At 39.7% G+C, this 24,860-nt stretch overlaps 1 protein-coding gene across 10 annotated transcripts in view; it reads right to left on the minus strand.

Annotated features, from left to right (window-relative positions):
* The window catches only part of pwwp2b (PWWP domain containing 2B), a 73,421-nt gene that overhangs the window by 17,772 nt on the left and 30,789 nt on the right, over positions 1–24,860 (minus strand). The window contains exons 4-6 of one of the 10 annotated variants that reach the window (XR_011882718.1): positions 17,428–19,270; positions 16,926–16,979; positions 16,207–16,310 (exon numbers count right to left, since the gene is read on the minus strand). The exons of 1 other annotated variant lie outside the window; for it this stretch is intronic. The gene's annotated coding sequence lies outside the window, so the exon portion shown is untranslated. Of the gene's footprint in view, positions 1–16,206; positions 19,271–24,860 lie in introns of those variants that run through there. 8 more of the 10 variants (XR_011882719.1, XR_011882714.1, XR_011882717.1 and 5 more) reach the window with 8 other exon arrangements.

Raw genomic sequence — 24,860 nt, forward strand, 5'->3', positions numbered from 1 at the left:
TGAATTCCCCCAGCATTTCGTGTGCGTTGGTTGGATTTTCAGCATCTGCAGATTTTCCCTTGTTTATCCATCTAGACTAACCTTATTTGTATGCACTTGGTCCATACCTTGCAAAAATGGGAGCAACTGGTGTCATTCGAAGATAGTCATAGGCCAGAGGATGGTATTAATCAGTTAGTAAAATGAAGCATGCAATTGCACTGGACAGGGTCTGAGGAGATCCACCATGTGGTTGCCCGGGATGGAATGTTTCAATGATTAGAAAACTTAGGTTTGTTTTACATAGAATTGTGCTGACCCTTCTGTCATGTTTTTGCGCTGCCATTTTAATCTACTCCAAGATTAATCTAAAGTTTCCCTCCCACATAGAACTCTCCTTTTCTTTTAACCATATGCCTGCTTAAGAGTCTTGTAAATATCATTAAAGTATCTGCCCACAACAAAGCAGTCCACGCACCCACCACTCGCTATAAATGAAAACACCCACTTCCGAAATACCCCCTCCCCCCACATATACTTTCCTACAATCACCTTAAAACTATGCTGCCCTGGGGAAAAAAGGCACCAGTTTCCAATCTATGCCTCTTATCATTGTATACACTTTCACTCTAAAAAGAAAAGCCTGAACTCACTCAGCCTTTCCACACAAGACATATCTCTAATGCAGACAAACAACATCCCAGTAAATCTCCTCTGCACCCTCTCTAAAGTTTCCATATCTTTTCTATAATGAGTTAATCAGAACTGAACACAATTCCAAACATGAGAAAAATCTGCAGATGCTGGAAATCCATAGCAACCCACTAAATGCTGGAGGAGCTCATCTATGACAGAGTAGACAGACAACGGCTCAGGCCGAGACCCTTCTTCAGGACTGGGAGTGAAGGGGTGAGATGCCTGAATTAGAAGGTGGGGGAGGGGAAAGAGGCTAGCTGGAAAGTGATAGGTGAAGCCATATGTGTGGAAAACGTCCAGGGCTGGAGAAGAAAGAATTGATAGGAGAGGAGAGTGAACAATAGGAGAAAGGAAAGGAGAAGGGGACTGGAAGGAAGTAATAGGCAGGTGAGAGGAAATAAAAAGTCAGAGTGGGGAATAGAGAAGGGGGGGGAGTTTTGTTCACAAGAGAGGGAAATCTATATTCATGCCATCAGGCTGGAGGGTATCAGGACAGAATACAAGGTGTTGCTCCTCCACCCTGAGTGTGGCCTCATCTTGGTACAAAAAGTGGCCATGGGTCAACACGGGGATGGGAATTGAAATTAAAGTATTTGGCCACCAGGAAGTCTTTCTTGTGGCGGATGGTGCGGAGGTGCTCGACAAAGTGGTCTCCCAAGTTATGACGGTTCACACCAATATAGAGCAGAATGCATCAGAAGCGCCGGACACAGCAGATGACCCCAGAAGATTCGCAGGTGAAGTGTTGCCTCACCTGGAAGTATTATTTGGGGCCCTGAATGGAAGTGAGGGAGGAAGGGCAGCTGTAGCACTTTGGTCGCTAGTGCCTAGAGGGAGAGGGAGAGGGAGCAATATCCTTGCAGGTAGGTTTGCTAGCATGGTTCAGGAGGGTTTAAACTAACTTGCGAGCGGGATGGGATCCAGAGCTATAGAGCAGTGAAAGAAGTGCATGGAGTAAAGCCAGATCTAACATACAGAGAGGCTTTGAGGAAAGAGAAGCAGAATAAACAGTGTAAAGACAGTAAGGTAGAAGGGCTGAAATGTGTGTACCTCAATGCAAGAAGCATCAGGAACAAAGGTGATGAACTGAGAGCTTGGATACATACATGGAATTATGATGTAGTGGCCATTACAGAGACTTGGCTGGCACCAGGGCAGGAATGGATTCTCAATATTCCTGGATTTCAGTGCTTTAAAAGGGATAGAGAGGGAGGAAAAAGGGGAGGAGGGGTGGCATTACTGGTCAGGGATACTATTACAGCTACAGAAAGGGTGGATAATGTAGCAGGATCCTCTTTTGAGTCAGTATGGGTGGAAGTCAGGAACAGGAAGGGAGCAGTTACTCTACTGGGGGTATTCTATAGGCCCCCTTGGTAGCAGCAGAGATACAGAGGAGCAGATTGGGAGGCAGATTTTGGAAAGGTGCAAAAATAACAGGGTTGTTATCATGGGTGACTTTAACTTCCCTAATACTGATTGGCACCTGATTAGTTCCAAGGGTTTAGATGGGGCAGAATTTGTTAGGTGTGTCCAGGATGGATTCCTGTCACAGTATGTGGACAGGCTGACCAGGGGGAATGCCATACTAGATCTAGTACTTGGTAATGAACCGGGTCAGGTCACAGATCTCTCAGTGGGTGAGCATCTGGGGGACAGTGACCTCCGCTCCCTGGCCTTTATAATTATCATGGAAAAGGATAGAATCAAAGAAGACAGGAAAATTTTTAATTGGGGAAAGGCAAATTATGAGGCTATAAGGCTAGAACTTGCGGGTGTGAATTGGGATGATGTTTTTGCAGGGAAATGTACTATGGACATGTGGTCGATGTTTAGAGATCTCTTGAGGGATGTAAGGGATAAATTTGTCCCGGTGAGGAAGATAAGGATTGGTAGGATGAAGGAACCATGGGTGACAAGTGAGGTGGAAAATCTAGTCAGGAGGAAGAAGGCAGCATACATGAGGTTTAGGAAGCAAGGATCAGATGGGTCTATTGAGGAATATAGGAAAGCAAGAAAGGAGCTTAAGAAGGGGCTGAGAAAGCAAGAAGGGGGCATGAGAAGGCCTTGGCGAGTAGGGTAAAGGAAAACCCCAAGGCATTCTTCAGTTATGTGAAGAAAAAAAGGATGACAGGAGTGAAGGTAGGACTGATTAGAGATAAAGGTGGGAAGATATGCCTGGAGGCTGTGGAAGTGAGCGAGGTCCTCAATGAATACTTCTCTTCGGTATTCACCAATGAGAGGGAACTTGATGATGGTGAGGACAATATGAGTGAGGTTGATGTTCTGGAGCATGCTGATATTAAGGGAGAGGAGGTGTTGGAGTTGTTAAAATACATTAGGACAGATAAGTCCCTGGGGCCTGATGGAATATTCCCCCGGCTGCTCCACGAGGCGAGAGAAGAGATTGCTGAGCCTCTGGCTAGGATCTTTATGTCCTCGTGTCCACGGGAATGGTACTGGAGGATTGGAGGGAGGCAAATGTTGTTCCCTTGTTCAAAAAAGGTAGTAGGGATAGTCCGGGTAATTATAGACCAGTGAGCCTTATGTCTGTGGTGGGAAAGCTGTTGGAAAAGATTCTTAGAGATAGGATCTATAGGCATTTAGAGAATCATGGTCTGATCAGGGACAGTCAGCATGGCTTTGTGAAGGGCAGATCGTGTCTAACAAGCCTGATAGAGTTCTTTGAGGAGGTGACCAGGCATATAGATGAGGGTAGTGTAGTGGATGTGATCTATATGGATTTTAGTAAGGCATTTGACAAGGTTCCACACGGTAGGCTTATTCAGAAAGTTAGAAGGCATGGGATCCAGGGAAGTTTGGCCAGGTGGATTCAGAATTGGCTTGCCTGCAGAAGGCAGAGGGTGGTGGTGGAGGGAGTACATTCAGATTGGAGGATTGTGACTAGTGGTGTCCCACAAGGATCTGTTCTGGGACCTCTACTTTTCGTGATTTTTATTAACGACCTGGATGTGGGGGTAGAAGGGTGGGTTGGCAAGTTTGCAGACGACACAAAGGTTGGTGGTGTTGTAGATAGTGTAGAGGATTGTCAAAGATTGCAGAGAGACATTGATAGGATGCAGAAGTGGGCTGAGAAGTGGCAGATGGAGTTCAACCTGGAGAAGTGTGAGGTGGTACACTTTGGAAGGACAAACTCCAAGGCAGAGTACAAAGTAAATGGCAGGATACTTGATAGTGTGGAGGAGCAGAGGGATCTCGGGGTACATGTCCACAGATCCCTGAAAGTTGCCTCACAGGTGGATAGGGTAGTTAAGAAAGCTTATGGGGTGTTAGCTTTCATAAGTCGAGGGATAGAGTTTAAGAGTCGTGATGTAATGATGCAGCTCTATAAAACTCTGGTTAGGCCACACTTGGAGTACTGTGTCCAGTCCTGGTCACCTCACTATAGGAAGGATGTGGAAGCACTGGAAAAGGTACAGAGGAGATTTACCAGGATGCTGCCTGGTTTAGAAAGTATGCATTATGATCAGAGATTAAGGGAGCTAGGGCTTTACTCTTTGGAGAGAAGGAAGATGAGAGGAGGCATGATAGAGGTGTACAAGATAATAAGAGGAATAGATAGAGTGGATAGCCAGCGCCTCTTCCCCAGGGCACCACTGCTCAATACAAGAGGGCATGGCTTTAAGGTAAGGGGTGGGAAGTTCAAGGGGGATATTAGAGGAAAGTTTTTTACTCAGAGAGTGGTTGGTGCGTGGAATGCACTGCCTGAGTCAGTGGTGGAGGCAGATACACTAGTGAAGTTTAAGAGACTACTAGACAGGTATATGGAGGAATCTAAGGTGGGGGCTTATATGGGAGGCAGGGTTTGAGCGTCAGCACAACATTGCGGGCCGAAGGGCCTGTACTGTGCTGTACTATTCTATGTTCTATATTCTAGATTAGTAAGGAGGGACAAATGAAAAAGAAAATTGCGGAGGGAGTGATTGCTGTAGAAAGCGTTGGGGGTAGGGGGGGGATTAAAGATGTGTTTAGTGGTGTGGTCCCTTTGGAGACAGTGGAAATTGCAGAGGATAATGTATTGAATGCAGAGCCTGATGGGGTGGTAGGCAAGGACAAGCGGGACTTTATTACCATTACAATGACAGGAAGATTGGGAGAGTGTAGCTGTACGGGGAGTGGAGGAGATGGGAGAGAGAGAGCAGCATCAATTGTAGAGGGAGGGAATCCCCGTTCTTTAAAGGAGAAAGACCTGTCAGATGTCCTGAAATGGAAAGCCACATTCTGAGAACAAATGTGGCAGAGTTGAAGAAACTGAAAAGGGAACAGCATTTTTAAAAGAGAATAGGGTGGAAAGAGGAAGAGTTGAGATAACTATGGGAATCAGTCAGTTTATAAAGCATGTCAGCTGTCGGTTTATCTCCAGAGTTAGAGGTGGCCAAAGTGAATTTAAGGGCAGAGTGGAAGTTAGAGGCAAAATTGATGAAATTGATGAGCTCAGCATGGGTGTATGAAGTACACTGATGCAGTAGTTAATATAGCAGAGGAAGAGTTGGGGAGTATGACCGGGGAAGGCTTCGAACATAGACTGTTCTACATAGCCAACAAAGTGACAGGCATAGCTCAGCCCATGTGAGTGCCCATGGCTACTACCTTGGGTTTGGAGAAATGAGGAGGAGCCAAAGGAAAAACAATTAAGTGTGAGGACCAGCTCTGCCAGACAAAGGAGTGTGGTGATGGAGGGGGATTGGGGTTCTTCTGTCAAGAAAGAAGAGCAGACCTTTGAAGCCTTCTTCCTTAGAAGAAAGGCGGCTGTGGGCAGGATATACAAAATTGTGAGAAGCATAGACAGAGGAGATAACAGGAAACTTTTCGGCACTGCACAATAAAAAAAAGGACACTGGTTTATGGTAAGGGGCTTAGAGGAGATCGGAGAAGGAACTTTTTTGTGCAGAGGGTCAATGATATTTGGAACACATTGCTTGATTGAATGATGAAGACAAGCACTGAGTCAACAAGACATACAAGGTTATGAAGCGAGTGCTGGCAAAGGGTATTAGTTTCATTACTTAATAGTTAGCATGAATATGATGAGCCAAATGGCCTGTTTCCACACTGTGTGTAACTCTACAATCCTATCTTGATTTCATGATATGAAAGATATTTCAGAGGTAATGAGGGCCAAGGTCAAGAAAGGATTTTTATTACAAGAATGTGTTGTAGACCTGTGTAGATCAGCAAGCAGAGGTTATGTTGGGTAAATGAACTTGCCACAAACTGGGCTACAGAGCTCAATTTTAGACTGAAAGGAACATGAGCAACCTGAACTAATCAAATCTTGCGATAATAAAGTTATAAAATTGCATGTCAGCAGCAAATAAACTGAAACAGCTGGAGTGGGAAAGTGTTGTGAAGGTGGATACAATTGGTGTTAGCAAAGATACATGGCTTGTAATGGATCTTGGGATCAAAACAAAAATTTACATTAGGAACAGGGGTGGGTTACTTGACTCCTCAAGCTATTTTCACCATGAGATAAAGTTACGGCTGACGATATTGCAACCTCAACTCTACCCACAGCAAGTTTTCACAGCCTTGCTTATCAAACATCTACAAACGTCTGCCTTTAAAATTTTTAAAGAAGACGAGTCACCTAATGTTCCAGTATGACGACATTTCTGCTGCAAAACAAAACTTGCAGGCAAATTAACCTTTTGCAGACCTACTAAATGTGGACAGCGCAGCAGAAAAAAAAAATCAGTTCAAATTATCCAAACACAAATATACCAAACTATTTTGAACGCCTGCACAAGGCAGAATCACATTAAAAAATCCTATACACTTCCTGTCAATCCATGCATTTTTAAGAGGATTTTGACAATAAATTCACAGATTTTATGTACTGCAATGCAAAGACAAGCAGTAAGCAAGGACTGAATTTGAAAACCATCAATTTGTTCTTGGTGGAAAATTTAGGCTTCTTCAATTAAGCCCAGACATCCCACCCTGCAAAAACTCATTTCAGGGAGGTAGCACCATCAATTTGCGGGAGACTCCCGGAACTTCCGGGAGAGGTGGGATGTCTGCAATAGAGTAACTCCTTAGCAGCTGGCCAGCTAGTTTAAATAACGTTAGCTATGCTAATGAACGAATGACACCTGTTAAACTCACCTCAACAAGTCTTAACCCACCATGGGCAACAGAAAAGTCACTGTTGCAAACAGTGCAGCGAGCAATACTGTCATTATCTTTAACCCCTATTAGGCAGGGGTATACCTTAGTGTAGTCTGGGGTGACATACGTTTTATATTTTCTTTTTTTTTGGAACACTCTGCCATGGCGCATTTGCGCTCTCTCTCTCTCTCTCTTGTGGTCGCTCGCGTGCTCTCTCGCTTGCTTGCTCTCACGCTCTCACTTGCTTTCTCTCTCTCTCTCTCGCACTCTCGCATGCTTTCTCCCTCGTGCTCTCTCTTGCTTTTTCTCTCGCTTTCTCTTGCTCGTTCTCAAAAAAATTGATTTCCGTGATATTGTATGTAATTTGCAGGCATCAGGGAGCCACTATTCATATGCGGGAGGCTCCCGGAACTTCCGGGAGAGGTGGGATATCTGTAAGCCCAAAGACAGAAATCCAGAGTCCAAAGACCCACTTCAGCACTTGTCCCTACACCCAAACAAGAATGAGAAACAGCAGATAATAAAGGCCCAAGAGCATGAAGTAGCAGCAAAGGAAGGCTGAGGGAAAGCACAAGTAGATTGGTAAACTGAACACAGACTGAACAATGTGGTGTAAAATTAGCACCAGGAGAAAGTGCTGCCAATTCTTAACAGGCCCTATTGCTGATGGAACCCTGCAAAGAGGTAGTATCACAAGTAAATACAAAATTATTCAATTTAAATTATATCCAACATATAGCAACAAGAAAGAAAACACACATAACTAAATTATGTTTCCCCCACACTTGAAGGAAACACTAAGCACACAGAACCAATATGAGAAACAAAGGAGATAGCTTAGTGGATGAACTGAAGTTCCAACAGGTGAATACAGAAAAGCACTTAAAAAGACACATGCTTTACAACTTAAAAGCAATTTAAGGTGTTACATCAGAATTGCTGAGTGAGGAATTGAATCACAACACTTGAAATAAATGTGAAAAGTAGACTGCATTTTTAAACAAGATTTAATAATATGTTGGGAGGCTTCATGACATTGGCAACAGATTAATGAGGATGTGGAGAATAGTTTTCCAGGAGGTAGAAGCGATAAACCACCAGGAGTAAAACAATGTGGATTGTGTCATCAACCAACCTGCTGGAGGCACTCAGCAAGTCAAGCAGAGGAAAGGAATTAATGTTTCAGGTCAAAACCCTGCATCAGGGCTGAGTGAAGAGAATGACAGAAAAAACAGAACTGGAATAGCGATTAAAAATTCTGAGATGATTAGAAGACCAAGGAGGGTGTAAAATGTCAAGCTAGTACTGGGTAGGGGTTGTGAGCGAGGGTGGAGTTGAGGGACAGTGGCAGGTAAATGATAGATGGATTACACCCTTCCTAGTCTTCTAATTACCTAAGAATCCTTCCTTACCACTCCTCTTCTTTATACTTGGCACCTCACCTCTCCACTGTCAGGGTTTTGACCCCAACTATCAACATTTCCTTTCCTCCCACAGATGCTGTTCGATCCACTGAATTCCTGCAGCTGATTGATTATTGGTTCAGACTTGAGCATCTGCATTCTCTTTGGTTGAGCTTGTAAGTGCTTATGGTTTGGTCAGAAAGGCTTCAGTAAAAGATCAGAAATTACTCAGATTGATGAAGTCATGGTTAATGATAAAGAGTTTTCAAGGACTTGGTAGGGAGAAGAATAACGAAGTGGAGGAACAAGTAGCAGCCTGAACCCAGTATTTGTGATGAACTTTTAAGCGAGCTACACAGGAGATAAGAACAAGGTTTGAAAGGACTGGAGGGTGTTTGTTAAGCAAATACGAAGGGAATGGAAAGTGAAACTAATGAGGCATCTGCTAAAATGCTCAGGTTAAAGATTTCCCCATTCCATGAAGCCCCTGTTAAGTTCTGTCGCAAAGCAAAAGCTGAGGGCAAGTTAGGTTGCTTCAAACCCAGCAAACTTTGACCAACTATTGATCGAACAGGAAATCACACACTCAGTTCAAATCATAACGATAAGGCCAGGATAAGGCAGAATCACATTACACAAAGTCAAAGCAAAATTTTCACCTCTGTCTTACATGTATTAATAGCGACTACTGTGTTTAATTATAGAAACAGGCAGACGAGTTCGATCTGTATATGCCAAATGAAACATAAAACTGGAAATACTGATTCTTTCCCATTTCTCCTCTAAAACATCTACAGAAACAGCTTGTAAACATTCGCTAAGTTACTGGGTTAAGGAATGAGCATTTAAAGAAATTGGCAGTAAGTTTATCCTACTTCATTAACTAAAATTAGAACATACAGACTAGAACCACTTACAACTACAATTATCTCAAGTGTTGAGGTGACCACACCCAAAGTATTGCATATGTTTTAGTCTCTTTGCATTAAAAAAAGACATACTTGCAGTGGAGGGAGTGCCATTTAAGATTCACTGGACTGAATTTTGGAATGACAAACCTGTCACATGAAGGCAGATTGAACTGACAAAATTTACAGTATAGAAGATGAGAAGTGATCTTGCATAAGTATTCAATATTTATTTACTTACTTACTGAGATACTGTGCAGAATAGGCCCTTCCAAACCTTCAAACTGTGCCACCAGTAATGTGATTTAACCCTAGCCTAATCAGGGGCCAATTTATAATGACCAACTGACATACCAACCGGTATGTCTTTTGACCTCTTGGAGGCTCAAAGGGTAAAATGGGGAGGATATTTAGAGTCACAGAGCAACACAGTATGGAAATAGGCCCTTTGGCACAAGTCCATGCTGACCACTGGACCCACCCGACTAGTCCCAAATTCTTGCGTAAGCCCATATCCCAACAGGGCCCTCTCCCTCCATGTACCTGCCTCAACCACTTCTGGCTCTCAATTCCACATATTCACTAAGTGAAGAAATTACTCCTTAGCTCAGCCTTTGCAGTATAGAGTGAATGATTGTCCTCTCCCACAGCACAGCCATGATGTGATGAAACCCACAAGTTTGTGTCCATGCTATCTCACACAGCAACATCCCCAAGTTTGAGTATTGCTTTGGAAGAGTGACTGTGTTCCGTTGCTGGACTCAACTTTGGAAATATCAAGGAATTGACTGTGGACTTTAGGAATGAGAAAATTAAGGAAAACACTCCCGTCCACATCAAGGGGCCAGTACTGGATATAGTGCAAACACGAGGAAATCTGCAGATACTGGAATTTCAAGCAACACACATAAAAATTGCTGGTGAATGCAGCAGGCCAGGCAGCATCTCTAGGAAGAGGGACAGTCGACGTTTCGGGCCGAGTGAGGCCAAGTTCCTGGGGTCAACATCGCTTAAGATCTATCCTGAGCCTAACATTTTTATGCACTGAAGGTGGCATGTCAGTGGCTACACTTCGTTAGGGGCTTAAGGATATTTGGTACGTAACTAAAGACTCTAGCAAATTTCTACAGTGGACAGCATTGTGACTGGTTGCATCACTACCTGGTATAAAGGGACCACTGCACAGGATAAAAAACAAAGCTGCAGATGGTTGTAGACTCAGCCAGGTCCATCATGGGCACTAACATCCCCACCATCAAGTACATCTTCAAAAGACAATGTGTCAAGAAAAAAAACATGCAGTATCTATCATTAAGGAGCCCACCAAGGACATGCCCTCTTTTTATTACTACCATCAGGGAGAAGCAACAGGAGCCTCAGATCTGTGAATGGTCCATAAAACCATGAATACTGTCACTATTTTTGCTCTGCATATATGCATACTGTTATAATTTGTACTATACTCCATGTATTGCAGTACACTGCTGCCCCAAAACAACACATTTCACCACATATGTCAGTGATAATAAACCTAATTCTGCATTTTTTCCAAATCCTATATGGAAAATTGCATCAGTCCAGAAGTGTTATTGCCATAATAAGGAGGCAGGCTTTCAAGTTTAACACATGCTGCAAAAGCAGCTTCCAAATAGTGAATGCAATTTATTGGTGGAATCTACAGCTTTTTGCTGCATTTAAAATAACACCCTGTTACTTGAATAATGGCTTTATGAACTCCAGGATGTCCCAATATGTTCTAGTGCTTAGGAGGCACTTTCAGAACATTGTGCTCTATTGCTGGACTCAACTTTGCAAATATCTTGGCACAGATTTGTGACATTGAAATTTCAGTTCTCTGGGAACCAGGTCAAAGAAACAGTGCTGAGCCAAAATGTACCAAATATGCATGGCTAGCAATCAAAAACCTTTATTTATTTCCAAAGTAGTTTCCATTGCCGAAAAAGTAAATGTTACCCACAAAATTTAAGTTACTTTATACCCAACTGCCAGTTGCACATAACAGTACAAATATTTAATAATAAGTATCTGTGGAGGTGCACCAAGGGCAGAGGAAAGTTATATATAGTAGAGATAGATGGCAAGCTTAGAGAGGAGTGAGAGATAGAGACAGCGATTGCCAAAGAGTAATGCTGGCAGAATAGACCAGAGGAAAGACAGGAATGAGTAGTAAAATTGATTGAAGCAAAGATGAGAGCAGTTAGCAAACAGAAGAAAAAAAGAACAAACTTTTAACTAAATATAAGAACAGAACAATAAAACAGAAAATAATTACTCATCCAAAATTTCTAACTAGGGAACATATAGTGATACAATTATTTTTGTGCAGAAAACATTTTATTATAGCTTTGAAAATATACCAGACTGTATTGAATTATTTATTTAAAATCAGCACACAAGCTTGAATCATTTATTATTTTTTTATGCACCAATTTGTCAATTAGAACTCAAATTTCTATGGGACAGTCACCAAGATAGAATCCCCAAATATGTATTGCACAGCACGTCATACTGCAAAACACATACAGCACAGAAAGAGGACATTTAATCTAATGCGTCCAAGGCAATGTTAATTTGACTCTCAAGCCAGCTGCTACTCCTCTTAATTTGATTCCAGTGACATATCCTTTGAACTTTCTATTTTATGCCTGCATTTCTTTTAAAAATTTTCTATTTACTTATGATATTGTCTTCTGTCTTCTTAAAAGTTTCTTGTAATTTATCAGTGACTGCCTTATATTTTTCTATCATGGTTCATGTTTTTTCCAAAAGAAATAGCACTATGGCCACTTAACTGACTCCACTCATGAACATCTAAAAAATTCTATTTTATTAGTATTGGCATTAAGAAACCTACACTGTTTAAACTACCAGTTGCAAGTTAATTAGACATTGTAAATTGCCCTGTGATTAGGTTAGGATTAAACCAGGGGATTGCTGGCTCAAAGGGACGGAAGCGCCTATTCCTTGCTGTATCTCAATAATAGAGAACTATTCCACAAAATTCAATTTCTCAGTACTGGTATTATTTTAACAATGTTTTAATGAGATCAGAATTGTTTAAAAGCATATTAGTTTAACATTGCTTTTTAAAAAACATATTTTCTATTCTAACTCAGAACAAATCCATAGCTTTGTTAACCATTGTCTGTGCTTTCAATCTATTTATACACAAGCATGGGGGCTCTATACTTCCAAGTAAAAAGTACAAATACATTTATTACTCCAGAATGTAAACAGTATTTTTCTTTTATTTCAGATGCACAAGCATTAAATGATAAATGGTTAATTTCTTTCCCACCAATCCATCAATTTAACATGAATCAAAAAGAAATTAAAAGCAGAAAATGCCCAGCAATTCACTGAGAAATTGAATCACCTGTGGTTACACTCTACCCATGAGGAAAGTGAGTTATCTGGGGCTATGCTAAGTAGAATTCAGAAGAATTAGAGGGGATCTTACAGAAGCAGAAATTTATGAAATGAATAGATGAGATAGAGGCAGGAAATTAGTTTCCACTAGTAGGTGAGATCAGAACTAGAGGGCATATAGCCTCAAAATTCTGGGGAATAGATTTAGGACAGAGATGAGGAGGAACTGCTTTTCGCAGTGGTGAATCAGTGGAGTTGTTTGTCCAAGGAAGCAGGGGAAGCTACTTCAATATATCTATTTGAGACATAGATTTTTGCATTATGATCATGGGAGAAAAAGACAGAAAGGTGGAGGTAAGCCAATCGCAAGATCAGCCATGACCTAATTGAATGGTTGAGCAGGAGTGGTGGGCCCAGATGGCCTACCCACTCCTCCCACTTCTTATGTTCTTAAGTCAGGCAGCACACTGATGGAGAGAAAAACAATGTTAACTTTTCAGGTTATATGCATCTCTACACGACAATACTTACTTTCTTTATATTTCAGATTTTCAGCACCAATAGGGCTTTTTTTAAAACACGATCATCCATTCCACATTTAAAATATGACCCTTCCTGGTGTGAGCAAGAAAAAGCCTAGTAATTCTCCAGGTTATATTGTAACCGTATAGGATCGGTCTGTCTGAAGTGGAGCTACTTGCTGCGGTGCAATTGCTCAGTGTAATAGTGAATGCCACTTGGTCCAACCCTTTGCTGTTTCGTGAAACTGAGAGCACTGAACCTCAGGTAAAGTGTATGAAAAAAGTTGTAGACCAACTTTATGTGACCAATAGCTACAGTTCACAAACCTACTACAACATAATATATATACATACATACACATACACACACTTCTACTAATGTGTGTATGATTGGAGCCTGTAATTTACATTTTGATAATATGTTTTTGGGCCGACTGAGCAACCTGGTACTTTTGCTGCCTTTGATGGAATTCAGCGTGGTTGAAAATGGACTGTGTGACCTAATGGCGGAGCGTGAACCCACGACCTGCTCTTTTCCTCCCCGATTAAAGCGTCGAGCCAGATTGCAATCAACAAGGATGAGAGCGGGAGGTGAGCGATGGAGCTCGGTGGTGTCTGTCTGCACTTGACCAGTCTCCCTCTTGCTTGCTGCTGCCCAGAGGAAGATGCCCGTGTTTGACTGGTCTCCCTTGCCCTCTCACTCACTGCTGCCAGAAGGTGGTGCCTGCATTTGACTGGTATCTCTTTCGCTTGCTGCTGCTGCTGCTGAAGGAAGGTGCAGGAGTCTTTGTTCTTGGGCAAGGTTTGATCAGTGCAGTTTGTGGATTGGACTCATTTTTAAGAGGACTCTATAGTTCCTGTCAAGTTTTTCTGGTTACTCTTTTTAAAAAATTGTTATTTTGTGCAATTTTGATCAGGGTAGACTGGCTCTGCCATCAATGAATAGCAACACTAAATGGAACTGAACTAAACTGAACATCCCTAGACTGTTTGATGTTTAATATTCTGTGTAATTGATCGTTTTTTTGCCTTTTGCATGACTTGTTTTCTCTTTTTGCACGTTGGGTGTTTTATGTTTTCTTTGCAGGTAGATGAATCTCAGGGTTGTATACTGCATACATTGATAATAAATGTACTTTAACTTTGAATAACAGGGATTTCATAATGGTTACCCACTCAGCACTTTTGACTGAACATGGTTGCAAAAGCTTCTGCACTTATTTGGCACATGGGGATACTCCTGAAGTCTCAGTCTTGCATTAATCATTTAACTGTCCACCACCTTTCATGGATAAACATATGCAGGCCTACAGAACTTGGTATTTTTACACATTTTTTGTGAAAATTGTGTATAACTTTTTTTTGTGAATGCTGCTTATATGATCCTATGTGCTTGTGATACTGCTGCTGCAAGCAAGTTTGTCATTGCACGTGTGCATACATGTACTTAGGCAAATAATGATAAACTATGATTTTTCCTGAACAGACTAGTTTGCTAAGGGATGCTCAGTGCCTAATTTAGGATACAGACCTGATAAGGTCAGCAAATTTCCTACACTGCAAAAATTAGTGAACCACATAAAAAAGATAGCTCAGTAGTTTTCTGGTCATTGAAACTGCTACTAGCTTTATACTCCAGTTCTAATTAACTGTTTAGGTGGTTTGATATCAAAATTATATTTGATAAGTCCTATAATGAGCCTTGGGGCATTTAGCAACATTGAAAGGCCATATCCAAAATTGAACAAGATGATGAATCTTTTAATTCACCAAGGTAATTTGACAGTGGAAGGTTCATTTAGTTTCCCCTTAAACCAATGTATCCTATACAGGACATGAATATGTAAGTAACTTGCTCTTTCACAAATCCTCCTTTAAAACCAAAAGTAAACTTTAAAACATGATTGTTCCTCAACTTCTATTAGACATCCTGCAGAATATAATGGCACCTTTGACTTTCTTTTCAAAAAACAAGGTATGCTGTAACATATGCAAATTGAATTCCTACCTAGTTATTTTTAAAAAGTAAAACAGCTTCTATCCAAACTACTGAAACAGTAGTTGCTTCAAAGCATAACTCTGATGTTATAGGGAGAAGAGAAAGCTATTCAAATCAATAAAACCAAAGCATGCTTATTTACAAATTTTTGAACTGAAAACTATTTCCAGATCTGATCACATCTGAAGCAAAGCAATACAAAATAGAATGCTACTGTTGCACTCCAGGAAAAGTATGAGATGGTCATCTACGTACAAGATATTTGCTGGTTAAACACACATAAAAGAAATCTAATCACAGATTGCCTGACAGGACAAAAACCATTTTGTATTCTCTCCTGATATCAACACTCAGATTATCAGACAAAGCAGGCATTCAATGGAAATATTATACTGAATGCTGAAAAGCACACACTTATTAGTGGCTTAAAATCAATGACTGTCATTAATTTTTTCCCCTTATTTGGAACTGCTTTATATTATTTTGTCAACACCAGTAACTTGAGCAATTACTCAATTTACAAAAAAAAATGTATTCAGTGCAAGACTTTGAGGCTTTGAGGCACAATTACAACAATGTTACATGGGTAAACAAAAACAAGCTGAAATAAATGCTAAACTGCACAGAAACTAACATTCAATCTTGGAGGTACACCTGTTGCAAAAAACTACCAACTCATAAATAGGAGTTATTGTCGTTTAAAACAGTTATTACTCAGCAGGTTCATTCATCGCTCACCTTCAAATATACAGAGGGGAATATTTATTTAAAGAAGTTGGTATACTTGGCCAAACTGACAGGAAAAGACAAATTCTTTCAGGGGCACAGAAATAATTTTAAGATAAACCACATTATTTCCAATCAAATTTATATTTCTGAAGTAACCCTATTACATAAATGGGTTGGAGGGTAGGGTGGAGAGAGGAAATTATAAACCAAAAAAAAAAAATCACAGTCCAAAAATAAAAGCTGTAAGTGTGTAATTCAATTATCACGAGGCTGAACTAACAATCTCAGCTTTTCCCTATGGTACTGTATTGTGTAACCTTTTGGTTTCCAATTCTCTCAAATGTTAATAAATTTACATGGGATATGGTCAAAAATAACTTTTACAATAGAGAAATAGAACCAAATGGAGTTCAGATGCAGTGTTAGCACTACAAAAAAAAAAGATATACAAACTGTTTCAATAGACTTTATTGCTGATTAGTTTTCACCTTGCTGTTGCTACTCCAAATCAGCAGTTTGTACAGTGGAAGTGCACTAGTAAATACACAAATTCAATCTGTTGGAAAGCAAAATCATACAGAGACTGAATACAATTCACTAGCGTTTACAATTACAGCAGCGCACATTTTAAAATTAACTGATACAATCACAAAATAAAATTTTTCCTGTACACATCATGTAAACTTAGAATCGCTCACTGCAATTTACTATCCAGGAAATTAAATCCAATTTAAGACTGATATTTTCAGTGCAGGGTCTTTGAAGTTGAGGTTCTATGCTGTCCCATACATGTCACAGCTTGCTAATTATTCCAGGGAATTGTTTAATAAGTTTTTCCCAAATCCAATTGGCTTACTTATGCTAATGCAAGTGGAGGAGTTGAAACTTCGTCTATAACTCTGAGGAGACATACACACATCTGTGCACAAACACACACACACACACACTCTGCAGTAGCCTTTAATCATCACAACATATTTTTATGCAGAGGACCTCTTTCAGGATGCAAAAATAAACAAACAGCAATTAGAGCTTTTTTTTTCAGGATCAAATTTTCTACTCAATGGAATTTTAAAGATAAAATAAGTGATAGCTTTGGTACTGTAAATACATATATTTTTGTTTCAACACACAGATTCACAAAAAGGGCTCGAGTCTTTTGATTACTCACCATGATAAAGAGATGTCCCTGAAATCAAGTTGGCAACAGGCAGAGTGACTGAATCTGTACATGTAGGAAAATGCCTTTAGCACTTATTGTCTATTTGTTGGTACATTTGTAGGAGAAAAACATCCATGCGTACAGACTTTAAATTTTTTAAATTCTCACAAACAGGATATCAGCACTGGATCTTAGAATTTAACCATTCTAGCTAGCAAAAACCAGGTTTATTTTTAAACAATTATCATTTTGTATAATGGTATTTTTAACCAGAAAATAAATGTCCAGATACTTTTTTCCCCCAATGAAGAATCAAATCAGTAACTTTGTTCCATTTAATAATGGACAAAAATCCTTAAACATGACTTCTGTGAAAGGTATTGGAAACAATTACAAGACGGAAAAGACAAAAGAACAAAGATATTGCAGGAACAAAAATATAAAATTCTGTTAAAAGACCAAATTTTAAATTTGTCTGTATGACACTGATTACTTAAGTTTGCTTACATACCTCATGCAGAAATTTGCAACAAAAAAAGGGGCACTGGGAATGTGGTGGAATCCTTCAAATAAGTCTTCAGGCTTCCTAGCTGTATAAAGAGATTGACAACTGAATTACCCCAAAACCCTATATTTGAAACAGGTCATTTGCGCACTTTTAAGAAAAATGGACCAGAGGAAGTCAAGGAGTGAATACCACCTCAAATTTCACTTCAAATTACATTCTCAACTCCTGCAGAATGTGTTTGCTGATCCCCCTAGTCCCACATGGCAAGTACATTCCATACAAAATAGCTGTTTCTAAACTGTTCCATTTCTCCAGATTTCCCTTCTGAAGGCAACTGCTCGTGTTTTCATTTTGTTCTGCAGATAATCAATTCTCAATACGTAAGTGTCCATTCCTTGTATTGTGGACTGCATTTCAGACTTGCCTAATTTGATAACTAGAGAGACTATAGCAGGATCAAATGGACAAAGCTAGGAACAAAAGTGATTTTTTTTAACCCCTCCTATCATAGCCTTAAAATCCATCTGCATAGTAAGAACATTACCTTTAATGAATATTTGGGCAGAATACAGGGCAGGCTTACTGATGTGTATGGCTCCAAGTCATGAAGACATGATAACTAACTGGCACATTATGGAATACTCAAAAAGGCATCTCTGAAGAACAAGACTGAGCAAGGACACACTGGTAAGCATCAGGTAGTGCTTTTTTCAGTGGTTAAAACAGGACAATCTTTTTGAAACAAATTAGACTCAGTCAGAATTAGCGAGCTCCACTATACAAAATATAACTTACTCCGGGCCCCAATCATTCTAAACACGAGAACAATGCATTCAATAAATCTGTTAACCCCCTTTAACCAGTCAGGTATTATTTTTCAGGCATGACATGATCCTCATTAAATTTTACTTTCCTCTTCATTAAATCTTCAAAAGGTTGACAGTATGCAGTTATTTTAGCATTGTTGTGCAAAACAAACATTACAGCTAGTCATCATTCTACAATGAAAACAGGGTGTAATTAGAAAACACCAAATCATGGCATCCACAATATTGCTCAATGTCAAAGAGTCAACATTAAATGCCTTTCAATAAGGACTCCCCCTGGAAACTTGATCTTTTTATTAATTAACTCTTCTCCACTGTAAACTCATCATGTTACAATTTCATCTTCAGGTTACAGTACGGAACTATTTTCAAACCATTACTACTTCAGCATTACTTGTGCATTTGGAACATATCCAATGTTACTGGAGGAAGAGGCAACACAGGCCTTCTGCAAGCTTTGCATCTGGTGCAGAGATAATCATATGCTGCTAAATGCTAATGAAGTTACAAATAATGCCTATTATGCCCTGCAATTGTTTGCAAGACCAGTGGGCAATTGCAGTATTTAGACATTTTATACTTGCTGTATTAAAACTACTGCATTACATAATTAAAAAAACAGGAATCAAAATAAAGAGACTAGTCTTTATCCATTACTCACCCTTAGAAATTTTTGCAGTAATTTTATTTTGATTGAGACAAGTCTTAGACAAAGAGTAGTGACTTAAATAGCTACATTCCAACTTATACTATTCACTGTCCACCCATGAGAATATGGGCTCCATCACAATCAATAACAGTCCGAAATGAAATGTCAGACTTCCCTCTGCTCCACTCTTGCCCGTCACAGATAAAGCCCAGTCCTTCGGCTCCTTCAAGATAACTGTTGACAAGAATTCACCAGGATCCGATAGCCTCGTAAATACCAAACAAAATTCTCCAATGGAGTACTGGCTGAAGATCAAAGCCATTTAAATCAGAGAGGATATTGACTTTTTTTTCTCCTGATCTTCGGCTATCTTAAAGAGAGAAGAAAGGAAAATTACTGCATCACATGTCAATTAAAAGAATGTGGAAAGAAACTACTTGCACTGAAGCATTTCTACAACTGGACTTTGACATCTTGAAAATTACTCATTTTACAAATATGCATTGCAATACTGCTATAACAGGCTAATCTGCATCAGAAATTAAGCATTTATATTTTTTGCCTTCCTGATCCAGAGAAGGAATAGGCAAAACACCATGCATGGACAATAATTCAATATTAAACATGACATCAACACACAAACCCCAGGTGAGGTAATTTCTTCTCCCTACCCCCTCTCCCAATCACAACATTGAGGTAAATCTGAAGCTGGCCCCTGAGACAGTGCTCAAAGATCACCCCCTTTGCCCAGCACCACAATCTGCATCATTTACATATTCAAACTTGAAATGGACACCCTGAGGACATTTATATGCCTGGCTCAATATCTTGTTAAGATTGCGTTAACTACTGACAAGTCAAATAGACCGGGGTAAAATACCAAGGCAGGTGGCATAGCACAATCCAAGCTAGGACAGAATATCTGGGCAGAACACAGGCCCAATTAGTTTCCATCAGGTGCAGTTTAAACAGCCAGGTTCGACTGCCGAATGTCACTGAACTGTGATAAATCCAACTATTATTCATTAACAAAATCTATCTCCAGTATTCTAACTGAACTAGTTACTTATGCAGAATTCAAAACCCTATTTAAATCTATTTTAGAAAACATGCTGGCAGGACCCACCTATCCAAGCTTTCTATACAACTTAATGGATTTTAATTTTCTTTTTGTTGTTATAACAAGACATTTGGCATTATCTTAATATCTCATCCAAAATAATCTGGTGCCCCCTCCCAAGAAAAAGGGATCCAAAACAAAAGTGAAGGAGATTCTAAGGATTTGAAAAGCAGCCAGGAATCAGCATAGATAGAGAAGCAAGTTGGAACTGACAGAGCAGCAAGATTATCTTTTGTAATAATAAGAGGTTAATGTTTGAAATTACAAAGAAAAACATGTTTCTAAAAAGAATTGGCAGACATTTGCTAAATATGCACAAGTGTTGTAGCTGAACATTACTACTTTTTGAACATTAGTTCTGTTGACTTCAGTAAACCACAAATGTGCTGAGGCAAGTACAATTAAGAGCAGGTGCTCATTCATGCATTTAGCTTATTACCTGAAGACCAGTTTTTTCTCCAGAGACTTTGAAATACATGCAACATCTAATTTGGATGCCAGATCATTGATTGGAGGATTTCACTTTGTTTTGGGAATATTAAATAGCTTGCATTCAGATAACAACATTATGATAGATAAAGGAAAAACCAGCCAATGAAACTGTAGAAAATCAATGAAGTGGTGCAAAAAGTTGTTGTAGCAGTAAGTTACAAACAAGAAATTTAGGATGTGCAAAGCAGTGATAATACAACGCTGATCACAAAAAGGGGATCCAAGATCACAGAAGCTAGATCCTACACTGATACTTAAACCCTAGTAATAAAGAGCAAATCACAGCACAAATACCAAGAGCTGCTGCACAAGGTATTGTCCAAATTATATCAAGTATAATGTGCCATTCTAGTCACCTGATTATGGATGCTCTTTAAAAGTTCTGTATGCCTCAATTACCTGAATTTTGAAATTTTAGTATCTTTTTATGTTAAAGATTAAAAGTTTTTAAATGAACTGTAAACATTTCAAATGCACACAATTAAAACATTGTAATTAAGAGGAAAATGTGTATAAAATATTTTGAGAAATTCAGGAAAGCAAAACTTCCATTTACTCATTAATTTGCATGCAAACTCTACATGAATTCCTTTGGAAACCAAACCAGTCTGGCTAGACAGTATCTGTCTGAATTACTGTTAGGTGAATAATTTACTTAGAGCCCTCTGTAAATATCATGTGTGAAAACATCCAGTAATTTAATACCATTTAAAATTAAAATACTTCCAATCCTAAAAATAAATGCTAGAAATTAATTTGGAAGCTCATCAGCACATTTCAAAAATTGTAAGCAATATTAAATGAAATATGGCAAATGTGACATGATGCTCTCCAACAACTTGCTGAAGGTTAAGTCCACCAGTCACAATAAAGCAGATAAACTGAACTGTGCTGGCCATGATAAGTTCTGAAGAAAACTGCCAGCACTATGCTCCTCTTGGGAAGTTAGACATTAGGTATTACAAAAAAAGATGATGCCAAATGTACAAGGGTACTTCAAAATTACATAAAGGTATCTGCCTCCAACCTTACCCAATGGAGTCCTGACATAAGACTAGAATCCTCATTCACTGAATGAGGATTAGGAAAGCCTCATTGAAATAAGTTTGTATTCAGTGATTTTATTTATTTATTTACTCACAATGTCTAGCTTTTAAGTGAATATTAGAATTGTTCAGGGCTCCTGAATTAGAGATACAGCCTGTCATCAGACTGCTGCAGTGGAAACGTAACAAACCCACACATTTGGTCAATGTAAGATGGCAGATTTTAGCATTGAAGAGATGGGGGGTGCCAAAGTTTTAAAATATGTTGTTGGATCACAATCATTGTCGGTTAGCAAACTGGCATTGAGGTAGTGCCGAGAAAGAACTCAGTACAAGGTCTTTAGGTTTGTAGGAATGGTGTTGGGGATAGAGAAGGGAGTTGGGGGTCATGTTAATGTTTAGAGACAGGGTTTTGGGTAATTAGGGGTCAAACCAGAGTTTGGGCCTCTGATCCACACTCAAAAGCGAGCAACATAGATGTGTGATGAAGGACATCCATAGACAGATATTGGGCCCTCAGAACAATGAGTCTTCGATGTGGTCCAGGATTGCAGCTCCACCCAGCAGGAGACTAGGGCCAGTGATTCCCTAGGCACATGAGTGAGCAAGACCAGAGTTCAAGGCTAAGTGTTCGGGGTCCTCATTGCTGAGTCCTGGATCGACACCAAAGACAAGCGCAATGGTCAATCAGAAGTCCAGAAGTTGAGCCCCACTGGCCAAAATAAGTCCAAGTCTGTTGAGGAAGTCAAAAGGAAAGGGTCTTGTTTTACTATTGCTGGTGGGCATGCTTTGTTGGCACCAGAGCACATGCAAGATGTGCGGGCTGCCCTGAACACTGCCTCAGGTTGTTCTGGTTGTTAATACAAATAGTACCTATCACTTCACGTTTTGATGTACATGTGATAAATAAATGAATCTGAATCCAGGAACAGTCAGAGTTTGGTACAAGTTCTAGTTAATGAAAGTGGGAGTTATAGCCAGGAAGCAATGGAAACACAGGCCTGCTTTTTCTGTGAAAACAAACTGAAAAAAAAACTCGGAGTCTAGCAGCATCAATAGGGAAAATATAATTGGGAAATTTGCAGGTTAAATCCCCTTCAATCAATAACTGCACAAGTTGTTTTGCATATTTCCTGTATTATCTACTGTATATAACTGGTCAGTTAATGAGAAATGGCAAAAGTGAATGAGGGCAAACATCTATAAGATTATGTATATGAAAGCAACATACAATGTTCATGCTCAGCATCAGTTGCAGAGGTAATAAATGCATTAATAATCTGTTGAGACAGATTGCCGTTAGCATAGATTGCTCAATCATAAGTAAAGAATGCAGAGCACACTCAGTAGAGCACAATTCATTGGTCTAGCTGAGGAATAGAGGAGTAATTTACATCACCACAGACCTGGTGGGCCAGCAAAGTATGGAGCAGTAAGTAAAAGATGCCCAAGGTAAATGAAGGGTTACATAAATCCATTGGATGAGCTCTGATGAGAGGCTGAATGAACTTTGTGAATGGTGATAAAAACAGAAAAAGGATGGAAATTAAAAATGCTCCACCTGAAGAGCAAATTCTAGCTCAGAGAGAATAATCCAGGTATTGGAAACATTGCAGTATTATAAACAGCAGTGGAGAGGCTGAAGAGGCTGTAAGAAGGAAAGAGGAAATGGCATATAGCATTAAAGGAATTACAGTGCATTTTTATGTAATAGCCTAGTATTGGAGAGAATTCATTGCAAATAAGCATACAAACTTAAAATATAAATTGGAGGAAATTATTTTGCTCACATTAATGACTCTCATGGAATATTCTACTACACTTTATGAAACACTTGAAAATATAGCAACTAATTTATATGCTAGCAAAAAAAAATAAAATTACAAGACTTTCACTGTTTTATTCACTGAGTATACACTGCTCCACTACTGCCTTTTGTAGAAAACTAATCAAAAGATGACAGTGCTGGAAAGCAAAGTGCCAAACCACTCAATTGTGGAACATCTGGACAGTGAAGATGCATATATCAGGATGCTCTTCATTGACTACAGCTCTGCATTCAACACCAACATCTCCTCAAAATTAATCAGTAAGCTTCAAGACCTAGACCTCAACTTGTACAACTGGATCCTCAATATCCTCACCTGCAGACCCTAGTCAGTTCAGATTAGCTACAATATCTCCTCCACAATCACCATCACCACAGCATGTGTACAAGTGTGTTTTTATTTCCAGCTTTAACAGTTTCAAAATAACAAAAAAGGAAAAGGGTCTGAAGCAAAAGTTTGGGCACCCAGCATGTTCAGTACTTAGTAACACCCCCTTTGGCAAGTATCACAGCTTGTAAACACTTTCTGTAGCCAGCTGAGAGTCTTTCAATTCTTGTTTGGGGGAATTTATGCCCATTCTTCCTTGCAAAAGGCTTCTACTTCTGTGAGATTCTTGGGCCGTCTTGCATGCACTGCTCTTTTGAGGTCTATCCACAGACTCTCTATGATGTTTAGGTCAGGGGGACTGTGAGGGCCATGGCAAAATCTACAGCTTGCGCCCGTTGAGGTAGTCCATTGTGTAGTTTGAGATGTGTTTAATATCATTATCCTGTTGTAGAAGCCATCCTCTCTTCATCTTCAGCTTTTTTTTTCCCACAGACAGTGCAAAGTTTTCTTCCAGAATTTGCTGGTATTTAATTGAATTCATTCTTCCCTCTACCAGTGAAATATCCCCCATGCTATTGGCTGCAACACAAGTCCAAAGCATGATCGATCCACCCCTGTGCTTACCAGTTGGAGAGGTGTTCTTTTCATGAAATTCTGCACCCTTTTTTCTCCAAACATACCTTTGCTCATTGCGTCCAAAAAGTTCTATTTTAACTTCATCAGTCCACAGGACTTGTTTCCAAAATGCACCAGGCTTGTTTGTCATACTTTATTGATCCCGGAGGAAATTGGTTTTCGTTACAGTTGGACGTTCCTTTGGAAACTTCTGATACTGAATTTTGTGGTGAGGATGCAGGGAAGGTTTTCTGCTGATGACTCTTCCATGAAGGTCATATTTGGCAGGTGTCACTGCACAGTAGAACAGTGCACCACCACTCCAGAGTCTGCTAAATCTTCCTGAAGGTCTTTTGCAGTCAAACGGGGGTTTTGATTTGCCTTTCTAGCAATGCTACGAGCAGTTCTCTCGGAAGGTTTTCTTGGTCTTCCAGACCTCAACTTGACCTCCACCGTTCCTGTTAACTGCCATTTTTTAATTACATTACAAACTGAGGAAACCGCTACCTGAAAACACTTTGCTATCTTCTT

This window comes from Mobula birostris, chromosome 21 (assembly GCF_030028105.1).
Source record: "Mobula birostris isolate sMobBir1 chromosome 21, sMobBir1.hap1, whole genome shotgun sequence".
Classification (NCBI taxonomy): domain Eukaryota; kingdom Metazoa; phylum Chordata; class Chondrichthyes; order Myliobatiformes; family Myliobatidae; genus Mobula; species Mobula birostris.